Raw genomic sequence first — 24,769 nt, forward strand, 5'->3', positions numbered from 1 at the left:
AAAGCACAAATTAATTGAATAATTTAAAGGGACAGTCTAGATAAAATTAAACTTTCATGAATCAGTTAGGACATGCAATTGTAAACAACTTTCCAATTTACTTTTATCATCAAATTTGCTTTGTTCCCTTGGTGATATTTTTGAAAGCTAAACCTAGGTAGGCTCAAACTGATTTCTAAACTGTTAAAAACCGCCCCTTAGCTCAGAGCATTTTGAAAGTTTTTCACAGTTGGACAGTACTAGTTCATGTGTGTCATATAGATAACATTGTGCTCACTCCCGTTGAATTATTTAAGAGTAATTACAGAGGTAAAACATATATTAATATAGCTGTGTTGGTTATGCAAAACTGTGGAATTAGTAATAAAGGCATTATCTTTCTTTTTAAACAATAATAATTCTGGAGTAGTCTGTTCCTTTAATATAAATGTATTTAGTGATAATTTGTGCAAACAATTTTAATATTAGCAAATTGTTGCTTAATATTGGCTAAAATTTTAGCCGGGTGATCAGTAAAATCAGCAGGGTGGTGTATCTACTAAAAAGGTCCTGGGGAGAAAATGATACATCCATGATACATACATAGATGATACATACATTATACATACATAGTACACGCATAGATGATGCATACATGATACATACATACACGATACATGCATGATACGTACATGATATATATGATGCATACATGATACATACATATATGATAGATACATATATACTACATACATACATACTAGATACATATATGATAGATACATGAACGATAAATGCATACATACATGATGCATATATGATGCATACATACATACATGATACATAGATACATACATGGTACATACATGATACATGCATGATGCATACATGTATGCTACATACATACATGATACATATATATATATTCCTGATTCATACATGATAGATAGATAGATAGATAGATAGATAGATACATGCATACATGATATGTGCATACATGATACAAACATGACACATACATTCATGATACAAACATGATATATACATGATACATACATCATACTTGCATACACACATGATAGATGCATACATACATACATGATACATATATACACGCTCCATATATGATCCATACATACTACATACATACTAGATACATACATACAAGATAGATACATGATACATGCATTCATACATACATGATACATACATGATACATACAAACATAGATGATACATACATGATACATACAAACATACATGATACATACATACATCATACATACATGATAGATACATACATACATGATACATACATACTACATACATATTTACTACTTACATACATGAAACATACATACATGATACTTAACTACATGATACATACCAACATACATGATACATACATGATACATGACACATACATGATAGATAGATAGATAGATACATATATGATGCATACATACAAATATGATATTTATATATACATGATAAATACATGATACATACATACATAATACATGACTTTGCGCTGCTTTTTAGGCCCCTTTTAGCAAAGTAGGAAATGCGTTTATTTGTGAAATTACAGAAAATGTTGAGCACTGCAAAAATAAATGTTTTCATAATAAAAAGACAATGTGCATGATTTATCAAATGTTGAGTGGACATGAATTGCTATAGTGCCCTCTTCTCTTTTCTCTGAACACTTTTCACTAGACAAAGGTAAAGCAATCAAAGAAAAGAAGTTTCTGCCATGTTCAAAGAGACAGGAAGAAAGCTCCAGGGGCAAATTAGAGATGCATTTAAACTGTTTAGGTTGGCATGGCCAGAAACTAAGCTGATTGGGTCAAGTGATCTAGATTGCATTGGAGGGCTTGTGTTTTGCAGATGGGAGGGTATAGAAGCAGAAAGTAAGTGAATCAGGCAGCCAGTAAGGTAATGAAGTACTATTGGTCAGGTTATCGATCATCCCTAATTGGAGCAAGCAGTGAGCACATGTGCAGAAGAGACGGGGTCCACCATTCTCAAGAGGGGAATGACATCTTCTTGGAAGATATTAAGAGAGTGATCTAGAGCTTTATTGAGTTAAGAAAGGGTCACTGTGTTTTTTAGTGGCGGGCAGAAAAGACAATCCTTTTTTTGTGGCGGGTTGCAATATTTGCGGCCTGGCATGCGGGGGGGGGGGTGGGTGGTTTGTAGAGTACGGGGATTAAGAATGCTAATTTTTGCTTATTATTGGCTAAAATGTTAGCCGTGTGATCAGTAAAATCAGCAAGGTGGTGCATTTACTAAAAAGGTCCTGGGGAGAACACATTATATATCCATGATACATACATCCATGATACATACATCCATGATACATACATACATACATGATACATGCATGATATATACACACATTATATATATATATATATATATATATATATATATATATATATATATATATATATATATATATTATACATACATGATACATGCATACATGATACATATATGATACATAAACACTACATGCACACTGGAACTCTCGCTCTGTTTGAAACAAGCTCACTTCTATACATAACCTCTTTATTTCTCGCTCCCTCAACCTTCTGGCCCTAACAGAAACCTGGCTCTCTCCCCTAGACACAGCATCCACTGCTGCTCTGTCACATGGGGGTCTCCACTTCAGCCACACTCCGACGTCTGGAAATAGACAAGGAGGTGGTTTAGGTATTTTACTTTCCTCTGGTTGCAACTTTCAACAAATACATCCCATCTCTTTTTTCACGTTTTCCTCATTCGAAACCCACATGATTTGCTTATTCTCTCCCCTCTCTATACGTGTTGCAGTCATGTACCGACCCCCTTGCTCCTCAACTCAATTTCTAGATTACTTGGCTGCCTGGCTACCTTATTTCCTTTCCTCAGAAACCCCTGCGCTTATTCTTGGCGACTTCAACATCCCTCTTGACAATCCCACTGCCTCCTCTGCAAAACAACTTCTGCAAATCACTTCCTTTTTCAGTTTGTCACAATGGACCGACTCTCCCACTCACAAAGACAGTCAATCCCATGACCTGATCTTTAGCTATCTATGCACTATTTCAAATTTCACAAACTCCCCTTTTCCTCTTTCTGACTACCATCTCCTCACTTGCAACATATCATCCCTCACTACAACTTTCCCTCCTTCTACTCCTCACACCAAACTTCACAGAAGCATTGTCATTAGATCAGCAACAGCTTGCTAATTCCCTTGAACCTCTCCTCTCATCCATCTCCTCCTTTTTCTGCCCTGACCAATCTATCTGACACTATAATTCCCCCCTTTACATCCGTCCTTGACAATCTGGCCCCTCTTACCATAGCTTGGAAATCACACATTTATCCTCAGCCCAGGCATACTCCTCTGACACAGTACCTAAGCAGATGTTCCCGTACTGCTGAGCAGCACTGGAGAAAATCTTGTAGTTTAGCTGATTTTCTTCATTACAAATTCATCTTGAACTCCTACTATTCTGCCCTTAATCTCTATAAGCAAAATTACTTCTCTACTCTTATCTCTAGTCTTTCTTCACACCCAAAATGTCTCTGTTCTCCACTTTCAATATTCTTCTCCGCCCACACCCACCACCTAATAAAACTTCTTTGTCAGCTCAAGACTTTGCCAGCCTCTTCAATAACAAAATTGACTCCATCAGAAAAGAAATCAGCTCCACAACCCACATAGCCATAAACTTAGCTCTTTCTCCCCTGTTACTGAGGAAGAAGTTGCTGCACTTATACTGCGCTCTCACCTTACTACTTGTCCCCTTGACCCTATCCCCTCACAGCTACTGCCCTCCCTCTCTTCAACCCTTACCCCTATACTCACACACATTTTCAACCTCCCCCTCAGCACTGGAATATTTTCCTCATCTCTGAAACATGCACTGGTCACACCTATCCTCAAAAAACCTTCTCTTGATCCAATCTCCCCATCCAACTACCGCCCTCTTTCCCTACTCCCTCTTGCCTCAAAGCTTCTCGAAAAGCTAGTATATGCACACCTATCACATTTCCTTGCATTAAACTCCCTTCTTGACCCACTGCAATCTGAATTTCATCCCCATCACTCCACAGACACAGCATTCGTTAAGGTTACCAACAACCTACTTACAGCAAAATCCAAAGGCCACTGCTCTCTGCTATCCTCCTTAATCTGTCCGCAGCCTTTGATACTGTTGACCACCCTCTTTTGCTCCAAACCCTCCAATCCTTCGGCATTTGTGACACAGCCCTATCGTGGTTCTCTTCCTACCTGTCAAACCATACCTTTAGTGTAGCCTTCTCTGGAGCCTCCTCTGCCCCGTCACCACTTTCTGTCGGGGTATCGCAAGGCTCTGTCCTCGGTCACCTTCTCTTCTGAATCTACACATCATCATTACGTTCCCTAATAAAGTCCCACAAGTTCCAATATCATTTGTATGCCGATAACACCCAAATCTACATCTCTGCACCAGACCTATCTCTTTCCTTGCTATTTTTCTCACATCTCTTTCTGGATGTCCTCTCACTACCTCAAGTTAAATCTCTCCAAAACTGAGCTCCTTATGTTCCCCCCTTCTCCCAAAATCTCCACCCCAATCTCTCTATAACTGTTGAGATCCCCATCATTACCCCTAACCCGCATGCCTGATGTCTTGGGGTCACATTTGAGTCAGATCTTTCTTTCACTCCTCACATTCAGTCCTTGGCTAAATCCTGCCGCTTCCACCTTAAAAACATCTCTAAAATTAGACATTTCCTTACACAAGACACAACTAAGATTTTTATCCACTCTCTCATCCTTTCCCGCCTTGATTACTGCAACTCTGTCCTCTCTGGTCTCCCCAGCTGCCGCCTAGCTCATTTACAATCCATAATGAATGCCTCTGCCAGGCTCATCTTCCTTACATGTCGCTCTTCATCTGCTGCACCTCTCTGCCAATCCCTTCACTGGCGTCCTCTTGCCTCTAGGATTAAACACAAAATTCTCAACTGCACTGCTCCCCCTATATCTCAGACCTTGTCTCCAGATACTCTTCCTCCTGTCCCCTTCGCTCTGCTCATGACCTCCTACTCTCCTCCTCTCTTGTTACCTCCTCACACTCCCATTTACAGGACTTCCCCAGACTGGCTCCCATCTTGTGGAACCCTCTGCCTCGCTCCACAAGACTCGCCCCTAGCTTTGAAAGCTTCAAGCGCTCCCTAAAGACTCTACTGTTCAGGGATGCATACAACCTACACTATCCTTTCTTTATACCGGTTCCTCTCCTCCATTGCTATCCCCTTGAACCCCCTTAGCATGTAAGCCTAAGAGTCCAGCTATTTGTAGATTATCTTCTTAAGAGCTGACTACAACAGTGCTACTCTTGGCAGGGCCATCTACCCATTTGATCCCTATAAATGTTTTGTTGTACTCCGCCTATGTTTCTACAAATAACCGATAATAATAATACATACATATATACCTGATTCATACATGATAGATACATACATGACACATACATGATACGTGCATACATGATACATAAATGACACATACATCATACATACATAATACCTACATACATAATACATACATACATACATGCTACATACATTCATGATACAAACATGATATATACATGATACATACATACATGATACATACAAACATTATAGATACATACATACATGCATGATACATACAAACATGAGACATACATACATACATCTACATGGAGCCTTTTTTTCTAACACCTGAAATCATATATCTTTAAACCCTTATAACTTTTTATTAGAAATTTTAACAAAAATTTTTTAGCAGACAATGCTATTATGAGTGTAACTGTAATTATAAATGTATTTTTGATGGGGTTTTTTTGCAACTTTTTAATTAAGTGTAACATTTAACCAGAGCTCTAATGTTGTAATAACCCAACGCACGTTAAATTAATTTGCGCTTGTACTTGTAATCTTGCCCAATGTATTTATCTAGGATGACGACCTTGGGTCATCATCCGAGAGTGTGCTTTCATAGCTCATTGACACCCCGCTGTACTTTCTCCACATCCCTTGTAGTTTAGGGCTCTGGCATCACCCAGGGAATCTGGGGATGTTGGTGACATCACCACTCATGTGTATGGTGATGTCACCAAGATCTGTACGTGCCAGGAAGGACAACATGGCTTATGGGGGTGGATAGAGGGGTTTGGTATTCAAACCCCTTGGCCTCAGCTCTTTTAAGTCATAGAATATATATATGTGCAGTTTGTGCGTCAGTCACCATCTTTGAAATAAACTTCTTGCTCTTACATTAACATTGCTTGATTAACCAAAAAATTTAAAGAATGTCTCATTTCTGTATTCCGCTGTATTTTTTCAGTAGTTATTATCGAACTACAGGACCTCTTATCAAGAGGGGGGGTAGGATCGTAGGTTACCTGCCTGTTTTCTTTAGGAGGCCGGGCCCCTTCTGTGACTATACTTGTTATGAGAAGGCACAATATCTTGTCACATCACAAATATCATCTCAGCTGCAAAAGGTATTTAGCAAACTGTTTCTGCTCTTTACACATCTCAGGTATTCCTGAAGTCAGATGTATTTGTAAATTTAATTTGCCTACTACACAGGACCACAGAGAAGCTCTCCGCTAAGGTGGCTCTCACCAGGGCCTCCATTACATATAGAGCGTCGCCCGCAAAAGCCGGCAACTCCGTTTTTTGCGCTGTTTTGGTATCACATATACGGCGTAGCATACAAGTTACGCCCGTATATTTCACCCGTCCCTCGCAATTTTTACTCCCATAGGCTAACATGGGACCGCGTCATTAATCGGTATCCAATATCCAGCGCAAGGCCTTATGTGGCGAAAATGGAGAAATCTTACTCCATTTTTACCTCGCCATAAATGGCAGCCGTAGCAGGCCTTGCGCTGAGTATGGGAGCATTCGGATGAAGTATTCGGATGAAGACTTCTGCCCGGCTGGGTGAAGACGGCTCAAGGTAGGATGGTCTTCAAGGGGTTAGTGTTAGGTTTTTTTAAGGGGGGATTTTAGAGTAAGGTTGGGTGTGTGGGTGGTGGGTTTTAATGTTGGGGGGGTTGTATTTCTTTTTTTACAGGTAAAAGAGCTGATTACTTTGGGGCAATGCCCCGCAAAAAGCCCATTTTAATGGTTATTTGTAATTTAGTATAGGGTAGGGAATTTTATTATTTTGGGGGGCTTTTTTATTTTATTAGGGGGCTTAGATTAGGTGTAATTAGTTTAAATTTCTTGTAATTTTTTTTATTTTCTGTAATTTAGTATTTGTTTTTTTTTGTACTATAGTTTATTTTATTTAATTGTATTTAATTTTAGGTAATTGTAGTTAATTAATTTAATTAATTTAATGATAGTGTAGTGTTAGGCGTAATTGTAACTTAGGTTAGGATTTATTTTACAGGTAAATTTGTAGTTATTTTAACTAGGTAGCTATTAAATAGTTATTAACTATTTAATAGCTATTGTACCTAGTTAAAATAAATACAAAGTTGCCTGTAAAATAAAAATAAATCCTAAAATAGCTACAATGTAATTATTAATTATATTGTAGCTATCTTAGGGTTTATTTTATAGGTAAGTATTTCGTTATAAATAGGAATAATTTAGTTAATAATAGTAATATTATTAACTTTATTATAGTGGTGGCGACGTTGGCGGCGGCAGATTAGGGGTTAATACATTTAGTAGGCTATGTGGGCTATGGCGGTTTAGGGGTTAATACTTGAATAGGTTAATTGCGTTGTGGGCTATGGCGGTTTAGGGGTTAATAATTTAGTTATTACTTGCGGTGTGGGCTATGGCGGTTTTGGGATTAAATTATTAGGCTTATTGCGTTGTGGGGGGTTGTTGGTCTAGGGGTTAATACATTTATTATTAGTAGTGAGAGGGGGGGATTGCGGATATAGGGGTTTTACATGTCGGGCTTATTTTTGGGAGGCTGTTACGGGAGATTTGATATTTCCTTTACTTTTCTTAGGCGCCGGCAGTTTCTAAAGTGCCGTAAGTCACTAGCAACTCCAGAAATTTGTAGTTACGCTCATTTCTGGACATCGCTAGTTTATCCGAGTTACGGCACTTTATGAACTGCCGGCGGCGTATATGTAATACCCCGATGTGCGAGGTGAAATTCCAGGTGGCGCAGGTTCCTATGCTTGCGCCGAAACCTGCGCTGTATATGTGAACGGGCACCAAAAGTCTCCCCATCTTACTCTATTTTAATCCAAGAACCCTGCAGGATCAGGAAGTGTTCCTCTGTGTAACAGAAAGATATATATGCTTCAACATAGTTGAACAGTCAACAATTGTAAATATAATTATAAATTGTAACAAATATTATACAATTGCACAATAAGATTAGAAATTCCAGCAAAACATTTGTTGTAATCTATTTTTCATATATTTACCCTACTCTGCAAATTCTGTTATCTGAGATTTTTCAATTTACGTATATTACCAAATGTACTTTGTTCTCTTGGTATCGTTTATTGAAAAGCATACCTAGGTAGGCTCAAGAGCAGTAACGCAGTACTGGGAGCCAGATGGTGATTATCAGTGTTTACACATGTATGTTTGTTTTTTTCTTTTTTGCTTCTCTGGGGAAGTCATGTCTGAAGTACCTTAAACTCTCATTGTAATGTGTTGCTGCCAAATGATTAAAGGGACGTTATAGGGTAAAAATAAAATGCTCTATTTAATTACAAAAATTTATTTTAAACAAATGAATTGTATTATATGTTTAGCTACATCAGAGAGGGTAATACATGAGGGGCGGGGGGGGGGGGGGTTATGCTCCTGTGCCACTCTAGATAAAGATACAGCTGGTCAACCATCAGGAACAGGCATAAATACATATGCAATTGCAAGTGTTCCAACTTTTAACACTTTTAGGGGCCAATTTACTAATGTGCAAGTGGACATGATCCGCTGTAGCAGTTCATGTCTGCCGCACATTGATAAATGCCAACAGCATACGCTGTTGGCATTTATCATTGATAAGAGATATGTGTATGAAATAGTGTGCAGGGTACTAGGTATCAGGCTCCTTACAGAAAAAATAGATCCTTCAGTCTATTAGTTTATGTGAATGCAGAAAAGAGGTGTAAGGGCGCTCAAAGCTAAAGATACCAATTAATAACTGTATCACATATATATGCAAGAGAATATAATAAAGATATAGACCCAAATAAAAAAGGTAAATAATTTATTTATACATAAACAAATATATTGCACCTATAGAGACGTCTCTAAAATGTAAAAACAAGTTTTTTTTTAAAAACCAGCAATTTAACTAAAAAACCAACATTTAGGAAAACCAATTTAAATTGAGGCTAAATTGTAAAGCATATTTATCATTTCACAAGCATTTCTAGTAAAATGCTTGTGCAATCCCACTTCCTGCACATTAGCGGCCAATTGGCCGCTAGCAAGGGGAGTCAATCAACCCGATCGTATCCGATCAGGCTTATTGCTGTCTGCCGGCTCAGAGGTGGCGGACGAGTTAAGGAGCAGCGGTCTTAAGACCACTGTTTCTTAACTCCTGTTTTTGGCGAGCCTGAAGGCTCGCACGGAAACAGATGCATTGACGGGTTGAGAAATCGACCCATTAGAGTTGAACACATTAAAAAAAAAATTTGTTTAAATTAAATGGACATTTTTTCTTTGCATAAATGTTTTGTAGATGATCTATTTATATAGTCCATAAAGTTTTTTTTTAAAGGTATAGTTTTGCTTATTTTGAAATAACATTGCTATGATTTTCAGACTCCTAACCAAGCCCCAAAGGTTTATGAGAATACCGTCAGATACCTACTCCAGCTTGCTCCTGTTTGTGTAAAGGGTCTTTTCATATGCAAAAGAAGAGGGGGGGAGTGTCTTATTTCCCACTTGCAGTGGGCTTTCCAAGTACCTTTTCAACAGAACTAAACTGAGAGCTTCTAAGTAAGTTTATAAACAGTTTTATACTGGATTTTTATATCAGTATCTGTGCATCCTAAGCATTCAGCTCTTTTACCTGTAAAAAAAAATACAATATCCCCCCAACATTAAAACCCACCACCCACACACCCAATCCTACTCTAAAACCCACCCAATCCCCCCTTAATAAAACCTAACACTAACCCCTTGAAGATCACCCTACCATGAGACGTCTTCACCCAGCCGGGCAGAAGTGGTCCTCCAGATGGGCAGAAGTCTTCATCCGATCCGGGCAGAAGAGGGCCTCCAGACGGCAGAAGTCTTCATCCAGGCGGCATCTTCTATCTTCATCCATCCGGAGCGTAGCGGGTCCATCTTCAGCCATCCGACGCGGAGCATCCTCTTCCATCCGACGACTAACACTAAATGACGGTACCTTTAAGTGACGTCATCCAAGATGACGTCCCTTCAATTCCGATTGGCTGATAGAATTCATCAGCCAATCAGAATTAAGGTAGAAAAAATCCTATTGGCTGATCCAATCAGCCAATAGGATTGAGCTTGCATTCTATTGGCTTTTACAATCAGCCAATAGAATGTGAGCTCAATCCTATTGGCTGATTGGATCAGCCAATAGGATTGAACTTCAATCCTATTGGCTGATTGCATCCGCCAATAGGATTTTTTCTACCTTAATTCCGATTGGCTGATAGAATTCTATCAGCCAATCGGAATTGAAGGGACGACGTCTTCGATGACGTCACTTAAAGGTACCGTCATTTGGTGTTAGTCGTCGGATGGAAGAGGATGCTCCACGTTGGATGGCTTGAAGATGGACCCGCTCCGCTCCGGATGGATGAAGATAGAAGATGCCACCTGGATGAAGACTTCTGCCCATCTGGAGGTCCTCTTCAGCCCGGATCGGATAAAGTCTTCTGCCCATTTGGAGGAACACTTCTGCCTGGCTGGGTGAAGACGTCTCAAGGTAGGGTAATCTTCAAGGGATTAGTGTTAGGTTTTATTAAGGGGGGATTGGGTGGGTTTTAGAGTAGGGTTGGGTGTGTGGGTGGTGAGTTTTAATGTTGGGGGGTATTGTATTTTTTTTTACAGGTAAAAGAGATAATTACTTTGGGGCAATGCCCCGCAAAAGGCCATTTTAATGGTTATTTGTAATTTAGTATAGGGTAGGGATTTTTATTATTTTGGGGGACTTTTTTATTTTATTAGGGGGATTAGATTAGGTTTTATTAGTTTAAAATTCTTGTAATTATTTTATTATTTTCTGTAATTTAGTGGGTTTTTTTTCGTACTTTAGTTTATTTAATTTAATTGTAATTAATTGTCGTTAATTTAGGTAATTTAGTTAATTATAGTGTAGTGTTAGGTGTAATTGTAACTTAGGTTAGGTTTTATTTTACAAGTAAATTTGTATTTATTTTAACTAGGAAGTTATTAAATAGTTAATAACTATTTAATAACTATTGTTCCTAGTTAAAATAAATACAAACTTGCCTGTAAAATAAAAATAAACCCTAAGCTAGCTACAATGTAACTATTAGTTATATTGTAGTTATCTTAGGGTTTATTTTATAGGTAAGTATTTAGTTTTAAATCGGAATTATTTATTTAATTGTAGTAATTTTTTTCCGATTATTTTCAATTATATTTAAGTTAGGGGGGTTAGGGTTAGACTTAGGTTTAGGGGTTAATACATTTAATATAGTGGCGGCGACGTTGGGGGCGGCAGATTAGGAGTTAATAAATGTAGGTAGGTGTCGGCAATGTTAGAGACGGCAGATTAGGGGTTAATAAAATGTAACTAGTGTTTGTGATGCGAGAGTGCGGCGGTTTAGGGGTTAATATATTTATTACAGTGGCGGCGATGTCCGGTTGGCAGATTAGGGGTTAAAAATGTATTTAAGTGTTTGCGATGTGTGTGTGGGGGGGGCTCGGTTTAGGGGTTAATAGGTAGTTTATGGGTGTTAGTGTACTTTTTAGCACTTTAGTTAAGACTTTTATGCTACGGTGTTAGCCCATAAAACTCTTAACTACTGACTTTTAAATGTGGTAGGAGTCTTCACAGGAGAGGGTCTACCGCTCACTTTTTCCAGGACTCGTAATACCGGCATTAGGCAAATCTCATTAAAAAGATAGGATACGCAATTGACGTAAGTGGATTTGCGGTATGCTTGAGTCGCAGAAGAAAAGTGAGCGGTACACCTGTACCTGCCAGACTCGTAATACCAGCGGGCGTTAAAAAGCAGCGTTGGGACCTCTCAACGCTGCTTTTTAAGGCTAACGCAAGACTCGGAATCTAGGCGAATGTTATTTTAAAATTCAGTGAAAAAAGAAAAGGAAAACGTACAATCCCCCAACCAATGTTTTTATGTATTCAAAATCATCATAATGAACATTGATCACTTTATGAATTGCATCACAATTGACAGTTCATGGCATCATCTATGATATGACTAGTACAAAATATACATTAACGGCGAGACTTTAACATATTTTTGTATAGAAATATATATAACATGTCAACAATTAAAGAGACGGAAGTCTACTTGAAAATTGTTATTGTTTAAAAATATAGATAATTCCTTTTTTACCCATTCCCCAGTTGTGCATTGCTAACACTGTTAACTTAATATACCTTTTACCTCTATGATTACCTGTATCTAAGCCCTGCAGAATGCCTCTTACCTTAGTGCTTTTTACAATCTTGCATTTTAGCCAATTAGTGCTTGTTCCTGCATAACCATTATCATTCTCCACAGGAGTAAGCACAATGTTATCTATATGACACACTTGAACTAGCACTGTCTAGCTGTTGTACAATATTTAAAAAACACTGATATAACATGGTTGCCAACAGTCCCGGAATTTGGGACCCTGTCCCTGTCATTTAAATGTCCCAGACTGTCCCTGCACTCTTCCTCATGTTATTAAAAACAAAAAAAAAACAAAAAAAACGGTTTTGCTGCAGTTCCAAGTTCCGCCAGCAGTGTCACTGTCAATAATGTAAAGAAGCATAGCAGGAACTGAATGGTAGCTGCAGCCTGCTTGTTGGTGTTTGCCGTGGGGATAACTTTCCTGCTTCTGATTCAGTTCTAACACAGGCATCACACAGATGATCTTGTGGTAAGCCTCATAGAGAATGAATCAATCCCATTGGAAACCTAATGTGAAATTGCTGGTAGGATCTGTTTGTGCAGCGTTATTTAGCAGCTGTAGTGAGGTGAGTGCATAGCTGTTATGGATGAACTCAGTTTAGAGGACAGTGAGATTATCTGATCTTTGGGGGTTTATCAGTATTGCACTATTGGGTACAGCCCACTCCCTTTGTCACTGTTGTCTGATCACAGCTGAGTGCTGCAAACTGTGACATTTCAGTAGTTAGCTATGGGAAAGCAGATCTGCTTAGGTTAGTCCAGTAGTTTTGTATCCATGTTTCATGATCTTTCCTTCCTGTTTCCTTTTATTCATCTAAATTGCACAAGTTTCACAGTTTAATCAGCCAAATCATTTATTGGTTCACAGTTTAATCAGCCAAATCCTTTATTTCAATGTTATTATAAATGTGATATAGTGATATCTGCAGCGCTGTCTGCCTTCTACTTAAAGCATGTCCAGTTTAAACTAACGCCTAGATTTAGAGTTCTGCTTTAGCCATCCAAACCAGCGTTAGGGGGTCCTAACGCTGGTTTTTACCGCCCGCTGGTATTTAGAGTCAGACAGGAAAGGGTCTAACGCTCACTTTCCAGCTGCGACTTTTCCATACCGCAGATCCCCTTACGTCAATTGCGTATCCTATCTTTTCAATGGGATCTTTCTAATACTGGTATTTAGAGTCTTGGCTGAAGTGAGCGTTAGAACTCTAACGACAAGACTCCAGCCGCAGAAAAAAGTCAGGAGTTAAGAGCTTTATGGGCTAACGCCAGTTCATAGAGCTCTTAACTACTGTGCTCTAAAGTACACTAACACCCATAAACTACCTATGTACCCCTAAACTGAGGTCCCCCCACATCGCGGCCACTCTAATAAAAATTTTTAACCCCTAATCTACCGACCGCACACCGCCGCAACCTACATTATCCCTATGTACCCCTAATCTGCTCCCCCTAACATCACCGACCCCTATATTATATTTATTACCCCCTAATCGGCCCCCCAACGTCACCACTACCTTACCTACACTTATTAACCCCTAATCTGCCGACCGGACCTCGCCGCTACTATAATAATTGTATTAACCCCTAAAGCTAAGTCTAACCCTAACCCTAACACCCCCCTAAGTTAAATATAATTTTTATCTAACAAAATAAATGAACTCTTATTAAATAAATTAATTCTATTTAAAGCTCAATACTTACCTGTAAAATAAACCCTAATATAGCTACAATAGAACGAATAATTATATTGTAGCTATTTTAGGATTTATATTTATTTTACAGGCAACTTTGTATTTATTTTAACTAGGTACAATAGCTATTAAATAGTTAATAACTATTTAATAGCTACCTAGTTAAAATACTTACAAAATTACCTTAAAATAAATCCTAACCTAAGTTACAATTAAACCTAACACTACACTATCAATAAATTAATTAAATAAACTATCTACAATTAAATCAACTAAACTAAATTACAAAAAAACCCCACTAAATTACAAAAAATAAAAAAAGATTACAAGAATTTGAAACTAGTTACACCTACTCTAAGCCCCTAAAAAATAACAAAGCCCTCAAAATAAAAAAATGCCCTACCCTATTCTAAAATAAAAAGTTTACAGCTCTTTTACCTTACCAGCCCTTAAAAGGGCCTTTTGCGGGGCATGCCCCAAAGAATTCAGCTCTTTTGCCTGTAAAAAAACATACAATACCCCCCCCAACATTACAACCCACCAGCCACATACCCCTAATCTAACCCAAACTCCCCTTAAAAAACCTAACACTAAGCCCCTGAAGATCTCCCTACCTTATCTTCACCACGCTGGGTATCACCGATCCGTCCAGAATAGGCTCCGAAGTCTTCATCCTATCCGGCAAGAAGAGGTCCAGAAGAGGCTCCGAAGTCTTCATCCTATCCGGCAAGAAGAGGACATCCGGACCGGTAGACATGTTCATCCAGGCGGCGTCTTCTATCTTCATCCATCCAGCGCGGAGCGGGACCATCTTGAAGCAGCCGACGCGGATCCATCCTCTTCTTCCGGCGACTCCCGACGAATGAAGGTTCCTTTAAGGGACGTCATCCAAGATGGCGTCCCTCGAATTCCGATTGGCTGATAGGATTCTATCAGCCAATCGGAATTAAGGTAGGAAAAATCTGATTGGCTGATTGAATCAGCCAATCAGATTCAAGTTCAATCGGATTGGCTGATCTAATCAGCCAGTCAGATTGAGCTTGCATTCTATTGGCTGATCGGAACAGCCAATAGAATGCAAGCTCAATCTAATTGGCTGATTGGATCAGCCAATCCGATTGAACTTGAATCGATTGACTGATTCAATCAGCCAATCAGATTTTTCCTACCATAATTCCGATTGGCTGATAGAATCCTATCAGCCAATCGGAATTCGAGGGACGCCATCTTGGGTGACGTCCCTTAAAGGAACTTTCATTCGTCGGGAGTCGCCGGAAGAAGAGGATGGATCCGCGTCGGCTGCTTCAAGATGGTCCCGCTCCGCGCCGGATGGATGAAGATAGAAGATGCCGCCTGGATGAACATGTCTACCGGTCCGGATGTCCTCTTCTTGCCGGATAGGATGAAGACTTCGGAGCCTCTTCTGGACCTCTTCTTGTCGGATAGGATGAAGACTTCGGAGCCTCTTCTGGAGAGATCAGTGATACCCGGCGTGGTGAAGATAAGGTAGGGAGATCTTTTAAATGTGGTAGGAGTCTTCACAGGAGAGGGTCTACCGCTCACTTTTTCCAGGACTCGTAATACCGGCATTAGGCAAATCTCATTAAAAAGATAGGATACGCAATTGACGTAAGTGGATTTGCGGTATGCTTGAGTCGCAGAAGAAAAGTGAGCGATACACCTGTACCTGCCAGACTCGTAATACCAGCGGGCGTTAAAAAGCAGCGTTGGGACCTCTCAACGCTGCTTTTTAAGGCTAACGCAAGACTCGGAATCTAGGCGAATGTTATTTTAAAATTCAGTGAAAAAAGAAAAGGAAAACGTACAATCCCCCAACCAATGTTTTTATGTATTCAAAATCATCATAATGAACATTGATCACTTTATGAATTGCATCACAATTGACAGTTCATGGCATCATCTATGATATGACTAGTACAAAATATACATTAACGGCGAGACTTTAACATATTTTTGTATAGAAATATATATAACATGTCAACAATTAAAGAGACGGAAGTCTACTTGAAAATTGTTATTGTTTAAAAATATAGATAATTCCTTTTTTACCAATTCCCCAGTTGTGCATTGCTAACACTGTTAACTTAATATACTTTTTACCTCTATGATTACCTGTATCTAAGCCCTGCAGAATGCCTCTTACCTTAGTGCTTTTTACAATCTTGCATTTTAGCCAATTAGTGCTTGTTCCTGCATAACCATTATCATTCTCCACAGGAGTAAGCACAATGTTATCTATATGACACACTTGAACTAGCACTGTCTAGCTGTTGTACAATATTTAAAAAACACTGATATAACATGGTTGCCAACAGTCCCGGAATTTGGGACCCTGTCCCTGTCATTTAAATGTCCCAGACTGTCCCTGCACTCTTCCTCATGTTATTAAAAACAAAAAAAACAAAAAAAAAACGGTTTTGCTGCAGTTCCAAGTTTCGCCAGCAGTGTCACTGTCAATAATGTAAAGAAGCATAGCAGGAACTGAATGGTAGCTGCAGCCTGCTTGTTGGTGTTTGCCGTGGGGATAACTTTCCTGCTTCTGATTCAGTTCTAACACAGGCATCACACAGATGATCTTGTGGTAAGCCTCATAGAGAATGAATCAATCCCATTGGAAACCTAATGTGAAATTGCTGGTAGGATCTGTTTGTGCAGCGTTATTTAGCAGCTGTAGTGAGGTGAGTGCATAGCTGTTATGGATGAACTCAGTTTAGAGGACAGTGAGATTATCTGATCTTTGGGGGTTTATCAGTATTGCACTATTGGGTACAGCCCACTCCCTTTGTCACTGTTGTCTGATCACAGCTGAGTGCTGCAAACTGTGACATTTCAGTAGTTAGCTATGGGAAAGCAGATCTGCTTAGGTTAGTCCAGTAGTTTTGTATCCATGTTTCATGATCTTTCCTTCCTGTTTCCTTTTATTCATCTAAATTGCACAAGTTTCACAGTTTAATCAGCCAAATCATTTATTGGTTCACAGTTTAATCAGCCAAATCCTTTATTTCAATGTTATTATAAATGTGATATAGTGATATCTGCAGCGCTGTCTGCCTTCTACTTAAAGCATGTCCAGTTTAAACTAACGCCTAGATTTAGAGTTCTGCGTTAGCCATCCAAACCAGCGTTAGGGGGTCCTAACGCTGGTTTTTACTGCCCGCTGGTATTTAGAGTCAGACAGGAAAGGGTCTAACGCTCACTTTCCAGCTGCGACTTTTCCATACCGCAGATCCCCTTACGTCAATTGCGTATCCTATCTTTTCAATGGGATCTTTCTAATACTGGTATTTAGAGTCTTGGCTGAAGTGAGCGTTAGAACTCTAACGACAAGACTCCAGCCGCAGAAAAAAGTCAGGAGTTAAGAGCTTTATGGGCTAACGCCAGTTCATAAAGCTCTTAACTACTGTGCTCTAAAGTACACTAACACCCATAAACTACCTATGTACCCCTAAACTGAGGTCCCCCCACATCGCGGCCACTCTAATAAAAATTTTTAACCCCTAATCTACCGACCGCACACCGCCGCAACCTACATTATCCCTATGTACCCCTAATCTGCTGCCCCTAACATCACCGACCCCTATATTATATTTATTACCCCCTAATCTGCCCCCCCAACGTCACCACTACCTTACCTACACTTATTAACCCCTAATCTGCCGACCGGACCTCGCCGCTACTATAATAAATGTATTAACCCCTAAAGCTAAGTCTAACCCTAACCCTAACACCCCCCTAAGTTAAATATAATTTTTATCTAACGAAATAAATGAACTCTTATTAAATAAATTAATTCTATTTAAAGCTCAATACTTACCTGTAAAATAAACCCTAATATAGCTACAATAGAACGAATAATTATATTGTAGCTATTTTAGGATTTATATTTATTTTACAGGCAACTTTGTATTTATTTTAACTAGGTACAATAGCTATTAAATAGTAAATAACTATTTAATAGCTATTGTACCTAGTTAAAATAATTACAAAATTACCTGTAAAATAAATCCTAACCTAAGTTACAATTAAACCTAACACTACACTATCAATAAATTAATTAAATAAACTATCTACAATTAAATCAACTAAACTAAATTACAAAAAAACCCCACTAAATTACAAAAAATAAAAAAAGATTACAAGAATTTGAAACTAATTACACCTACTCTAAGCCCCTAAAAAATAACAAAGCCCTCAAAATAAAAAAATGCCCTACCCTATTCTAAAATAAAAAGTTTACAGCTCTTTTACCTTACCAGCCCTTAAAAGGGCCTTTTGCGGGGCATGCCCCAAAGAATTCAGCTCTTTTGCCTGTAAAAAAACATACAATACCCCCCCCAACATTACAACCCACCAGCCACATACCCCTAATCTAACCCAAACTCCCCTTAAAAAAACTAACACTAAGCCCCTGAAGATCTCCCTACCTTATCTTCACCACGCTGGGTATCACCGATCCGTCCAGAATAGGCTCCGAAGTCTTCATCCTATCCGGCAAGAAGAGGTCCAGAAGAGGCTCCGAAGTCTTCATCCTATCCGGCAAGAAGAGGACATCCGGACCGGTAGACATGTTCATCCAGGCGGCGTCTTCTATCTTCATCCATCCAGCGCGGAGCGGGACCATCTTGAAGCAGCCGACGCGGATCCATCCTCTTCTTCCGGCGACTCCCGACGAATGAAGGTTCCTTTAAGGGACGTCATCCAAGATGGCGTCCCTCGAATTCCGATTGGCTGATAGGATTCTATCAGCCAATCGGAATTAAGGTAGGAAAAATCTGATTGGCTGATTGAATCAGCCAATCAGATTCAAGTTCAATCGGATTGGCTGATCTAATCAGCCAGTCAGATTGAGCTTGCATTCTATTGGCCGATTGAACTTGAATCGGATTGACTGATTCAATCAGCCAATCAGATTTTTCCTACCATAATTCCGATTGGCTGATAGAATCCTATCAGCCAATCGGAATTCGAGGGACGCCATCTTGGGTGACGTCCCTTAAAGGAACTTTCATTCGTCGGGAGTCGCTGGAAGAAGAGGATGGATCCGCGTCGGCTGCTTCAAGATGGTCCCGCTCCGCGCCGGATGGATGAAGATAGAAGATGCCGACTGGATGAACATGTCTACCGGTCCGGATGTCCTCTTCTTGCCGGATAGGATGAAGACTTCGGAGCCTCTTCTGGACCTCTTCTTGCCGGATAGGATGAAGACTTCGGAGCCTCTTCTGGACGGATCAGTGATACCCGGCGTGGTGAAGATAAGGTAGGGAGATCTTCAGGGGCTTAGTGTTAGGTTTTTTAAGGGGGGTTTGTGTTAGATTAGGGGTATGTGGGTGGTGGGTTGTAATGTTGGGGGGGTATTGTATGTTTTTTACAGGCAAAAGAGCTGAATTCTTTGGGGCATGCCCCGCAAAAGGCGCTTTTAAGGGCTGGTAAGGTAAAAGAGCTGTAAACTTTTTATTTTAGAATAGGGTAGGGCATTTTTTTATTTTGGGGGGCTTTGTTATTTTTTTAGGGGGCTTAGAGTAGGTGTAATTAGTTTAAAATTGTTGTAATATTTTTCTTTTTTTGTAATTTAGTGTTGTTTTTTTGTATTTTCGTTTAGTTGATTTAATTGTAGATAATTGTAGGTAGTTTATTTAACTAATTTATTGATAGTGTAGTGTTAGCTTTATTTGTAACTTAGGTTAGGATTTATTTTACAGGTAATTTTGTAATTATTTTAACTAGGTAGCTATTAAATAGTTATTAACTATTTAATAGCTATTGTACCTAGTTAAAATAAATACAAAGTTGCCTGTAAAATAAATATAAATCCTAAAATAGCTACAATGTAATTATTATTTATATTGTAGCTATATTAGGGTTTATTTTACAGGTAAGTATTTAGCTTTAAATAGGATTAATTTATTTAATAAGATTTATTTTATTTCGTTAGATTTAAATTATATTTAACTTAGGGGGGTGTTAGGGTTAGGGTTAGACTTAGCTTTAGGGGTTAATACATTTATTAGAGCAGCGGCGAGGTCCGGTCGGCAGATTAAGGGTTAATAAGTGTAGGTAAGGTAGCGGCGACGTTTGGGGCGGCAGATTAGGGGTTAATAAATATAATATATGGGTCGGCGATGTTAGGGGCAGCAGATTAGGGGTACATAGCTATAATGTAGGTTGCGGCGGTGTTCAGAGCGGCAGATTAGGGGTTAAAAGTGTAATGCAGGGGTCAGCGATAGCGGGGGCGGCAGATTAGGGGTTAATAAGTGTAAGGTTAGGGGTGTTTAGACTCGGGGTTCATGTTACGGTGTTAGGTGCAAACTTAGGAAGTGTTTCCCCATAGGAAACAATGGGGCTGCGTTAGGAGCTGAACGCAGGTTTTTTGCAGGTGTTAGGTTTTTTTGCAGCTCAAACTGCTCCATTGTTTCCTCTGGGGGAATCGCGCACGAGCACGTTTTTGAAGCTGGCCGCGTCCGTAAGCAACGCTGGTATTTAGAGTTGCAGTGGCGGTAAATATGCCTGTACGCTTCCTTTTTGGAGCCTAACGCAGCCCTTCAGAGAACTCTAAATACCAGCGTTGTTTAAAAGGTGCGGGGGGGAAAAAACACGCGTAGCTAACGCACCCCTTCTAACTCAAAACTCTAAATCTAGGTGTAAGTTTGCACTGTATTTATACTTTTAGGTTGTTATGGGTTAATGTTTAAGCTTAAATAAGCAACAGTAGATATTTTCTTTTATCTGTGCAAGGCACCGTTGGAATTTTAAAGTAAAATAAGATATATACAGATCTATTGAAATCTTAGAACTTAAAAATTCCTTTTGCAAAAGAATAACTCAGGTGTAAAGATAATGGTCAAAATCTAAACTACTTTCTGTTAATAGAGAAATTAATCTTTTTTATCAGCAACAACTATAATAGTGATCTACTAAGTAGCACTAAAAATATAGAAACCTGGCGCAGGTCTCCTACTGACTGTAGAGCATATTCCCTCATTTGTGCTATACCTTTTTAGTTTCATATTTTAATATATATATACAGGGAGTGCAGAATTATTAGGCAAGTTGTATTTTTGAGGATTAATTTTATTATTGAACAACAACCATGTTCTCAATGAACCCAAAAAACTCATTAATATCAAAGCTGAATAGTTTTGGAAGTAGTTTTTTTAGGGGGATATCTGTGTGTGCAGGTGACTATTACTGTGCATAATTATTAGGCAACTTAACAAAAAACAAATATATACCCATTTCAATTATTTATTTTTACCAGTGAAACCAATATAACATCTCAACATTCACAAATATACATTTCTGACATTCAAAAACAAAACAAAAACAAATCAGTGACCAATATAGCCACCTTTCTTTGCAAGGACACTCAAAAGCCTGCCATCCATGGATTCTGTCAGTGTTTTGATCTGTTCACCATCAACATTGCGTGCAGCAGCAACCACAGCCTCCCAGACACTGTTCAGAGAGGTGTACTGTTTTCCCTCCTTGTAAATCTCACATTTGATGATGGACCACAGGTTCTCAATGGGGTTCAGATCAGGTGAACAAGGAGGCCATGTCATTAGATTTTCTTCTTTTATACCCTTTCTTGCCAGCCACGCTGTGGAGTACTTGGACGCGTGTGATGGAGCATTGTCCTGCATGAAAATCATGTTTTTCTTGAAGGATGCAGACTTCTTCCTGTACCACTGCTTGAAGAAGGTGTCTTCCAGAAACTGGCAGTAGGACTGGGAGTTGAGCTTGACTCCATCCTCAACCCGAAAAGGCCCCACAAGCTCATCTTTGATGATACCAGCCCAAACCAGTACTCCACCTCCACCTTGCTGGCGTCTGAGTCGGACTGGAGCTCTCTGCCCTTTACCAATCCAGCCACGGGCCCATCCATCTGGCCCATCAAGACTCACTCTCATTTCATCAGTCCATAAAAACTTAGAAAAATCAGTCTTGAGATATTTCTTGGCCCAGTCTTGACGTTTCAGCTTGTGTGTCTTGTTCAGTGGTGGTCGTCTTTCAGCCTTTCTTACCTTGGCCATGTCTCTGAGTATTGCACACCTTGTGCTTTTGGGCACTCCAGTGATGTTGCAGCTCTGAAATATGGCCAAACTGGTGGCAAGTGGCATCTTGGCAGCTGCACGCTTGACTTTTCTCAGTTCACGGACAGTTATTTTGCGCCTAAATTTTTCCACACGCTTCTTGCGACCCTGTTGACTATTTTGAATGAAACGCTTGATTGTTCGATGATCACGTTTCAGAAGCTTTGCAATTTTAAGAGTGCTGCATCCGTCTGCAAGATATCTCACTATTTTTGACTTTTCTGAGCCTGTCAAGTCCTTCTTTTGACCCATTTTGCCAAAGGAAAGGAAGTTGCCTAATAATTATGCACACCTGATATAGGGTGTTGATGTCATTAGACCACACCCCTTCTCATTACAGAGATGCACATCACCTAATATGCTTAGTGAGCGGAACTTTAGGGCAGGGGGTGTGGTAAAAATTTTCATGCAGGTAATTTATAGCTAGAAAGTGTCCCTGAATTTTTTTTCAAATGTTGGCAACTATGAGATAAGGGACAGTCTGCTGGGGCTTAGAAACAGGCAAACTTAGAGGTTATAAAGTATATTAATATAAAAAATATTGGTTGTACAATGCTGGAGAATGGGTAGTGAAGGCGTTGTCAATCTTTTTAAACAATAAAAAAAATCAAGAAGATTTGCCCTTTAAGATAAGGCATTGAAATCTTTCGCCTAGATTTAGAGTTCTGCGTTAGCCGTCAAAAGCAGCGTTAAGGGGTCCTAACGCTGCTTTTTACCGCCCGCTGGTATTTAGAGTCAGTCAGGAAAGGGTCTAACGCTCACTTCCAAGCCGCAACTTTTCCATACCGCAGATCCCCTTACACCATTTGCGTATCCTATCTTTTCAATGGGATCTTCCTAACGCTGGTATTTAGAGTCTTGGCTGAAGTGAGTGGTAGAGCCTCTACCGACAAGACTCCAGCCGCAGAAAAAAGTCAGTAGTTTCTCGGCTAACGCCGGTTTATAAAGCTCTTAACTACTGTGCTCTAAAGTAAACTAACACCCATAAACTACCTATGTACCCCTAAACCGAGGCCCCCCCCACATCGACGCCACTATAAATCATTTTTTTAACCCCTAATCTGCCGACCGCCGCCACCTACATTATCCATATGTACCCCTAATCTGCTGCCCCTAACATCGCCGACACCTACATAATATTTATTAACCCCTAATCTGCCCCCCCAATGTCGCCGCTACCTTACCTACACTTATTAACCCCTAATCTGCCGACCGGACCTAGCCGCTACTCTAATAAATGTATTAACCCCTAAACAGCCTCACTCCCGCCTCAAAAACCCTATATTAAATAGTATTAACCCCTAATCTGCCCTCCCTAACATCTGCGACACCTAACTTCAAGTATTAACACCTAATCTGCCGACCAGACCCCGCCGCTACTCTAATAAATGTATTAACCCCTAAAGATAAGTCTAACCCTAACACCCCCCTAAGTTAAATATAATTTTAATCTAACAAAATAAATTAAATATTATTAACTAAAGTATTCCTATTTAAAACTAAATACTTACCTGTATAGAACAAGCTATTATGCTATTGTTCGTTTCCAGGTTGAGCGCTTCTCTCTTTTTATTTATGCAAATTATGACATTTTGGGAAGTCTCCCTAAGTGTGATGCGGGAATCCAGACGTGGACCCGTTGCTCAGTGTGCCTAGAGGGATATGGCTGCACCTCACTGACGAGGCCCACAATAGGCCGAAACGTACGTCTGGGGTTTTGCTGTTTCTCTTGTTCAGAGAAGAATTGCCTGATATTTCAGGGCTGGACTGCACTGTGAAGTCAGGATCAGACTGATATGCTTCAGGAAAGTTTTTCTCTGTGAAAGGCACATGTTGAGCAAAAAGAGGCTGCTTCTTGGGTGGTAACTAGCCATAGAACAAGCTATTATGCTATTGTTCGTTTCCAGGTTGAGCGCTTCTCTCTTTTTATTTATGCAAATTATGACATTTTGGGAAGTCTCCCTAAGTGTGATGCGGGAATCCAGACGTGGACCCGTTGCTCAGTGTGCCTAGAGGGATATGGCTGCACCTCACTGACGAGGCCCACAATAGGCCGAAACGTACGTCTGGGGTTTTGCTGTTTCTCTTGTTCAGAGAAGAATTGCCTGGTATTTCGGGGCTGGACTGCACTGTGAAGTCAGGATCAGACTGATATGCTTCAGGAAAGTTTTTCTCTGTGAAAGGCACATGTTGAACAAAAAGAGGCTGCTTCTTGGGTGGTAACTAGCCATAGAACAAGCTATTATGGTATTGTTCGTTTCCAGGTTGAGCGCTTCTCTCTTTTTATTTATGCAAATTATGACATTTTGGGAAGTCTCCCTAAGTGTGATGCGGGAATCCAGACGTGGACCCGTTGCTCAGTGTGCCTAGAG

This window comes from Bombina bombina, chromosome 1 (genome assembly GCF_027579735.1).
Source record: "Bombina bombina isolate aBomBom1 chromosome 1, aBomBom1.pri, whole genome shotgun sequence".
In the NCBI taxonomy this organism is placed as follows: Eukaryota; Metazoa; Chordata; class Amphibia; order Anura; family Bombinatoridae; genus Bombina; species Bombina bombina.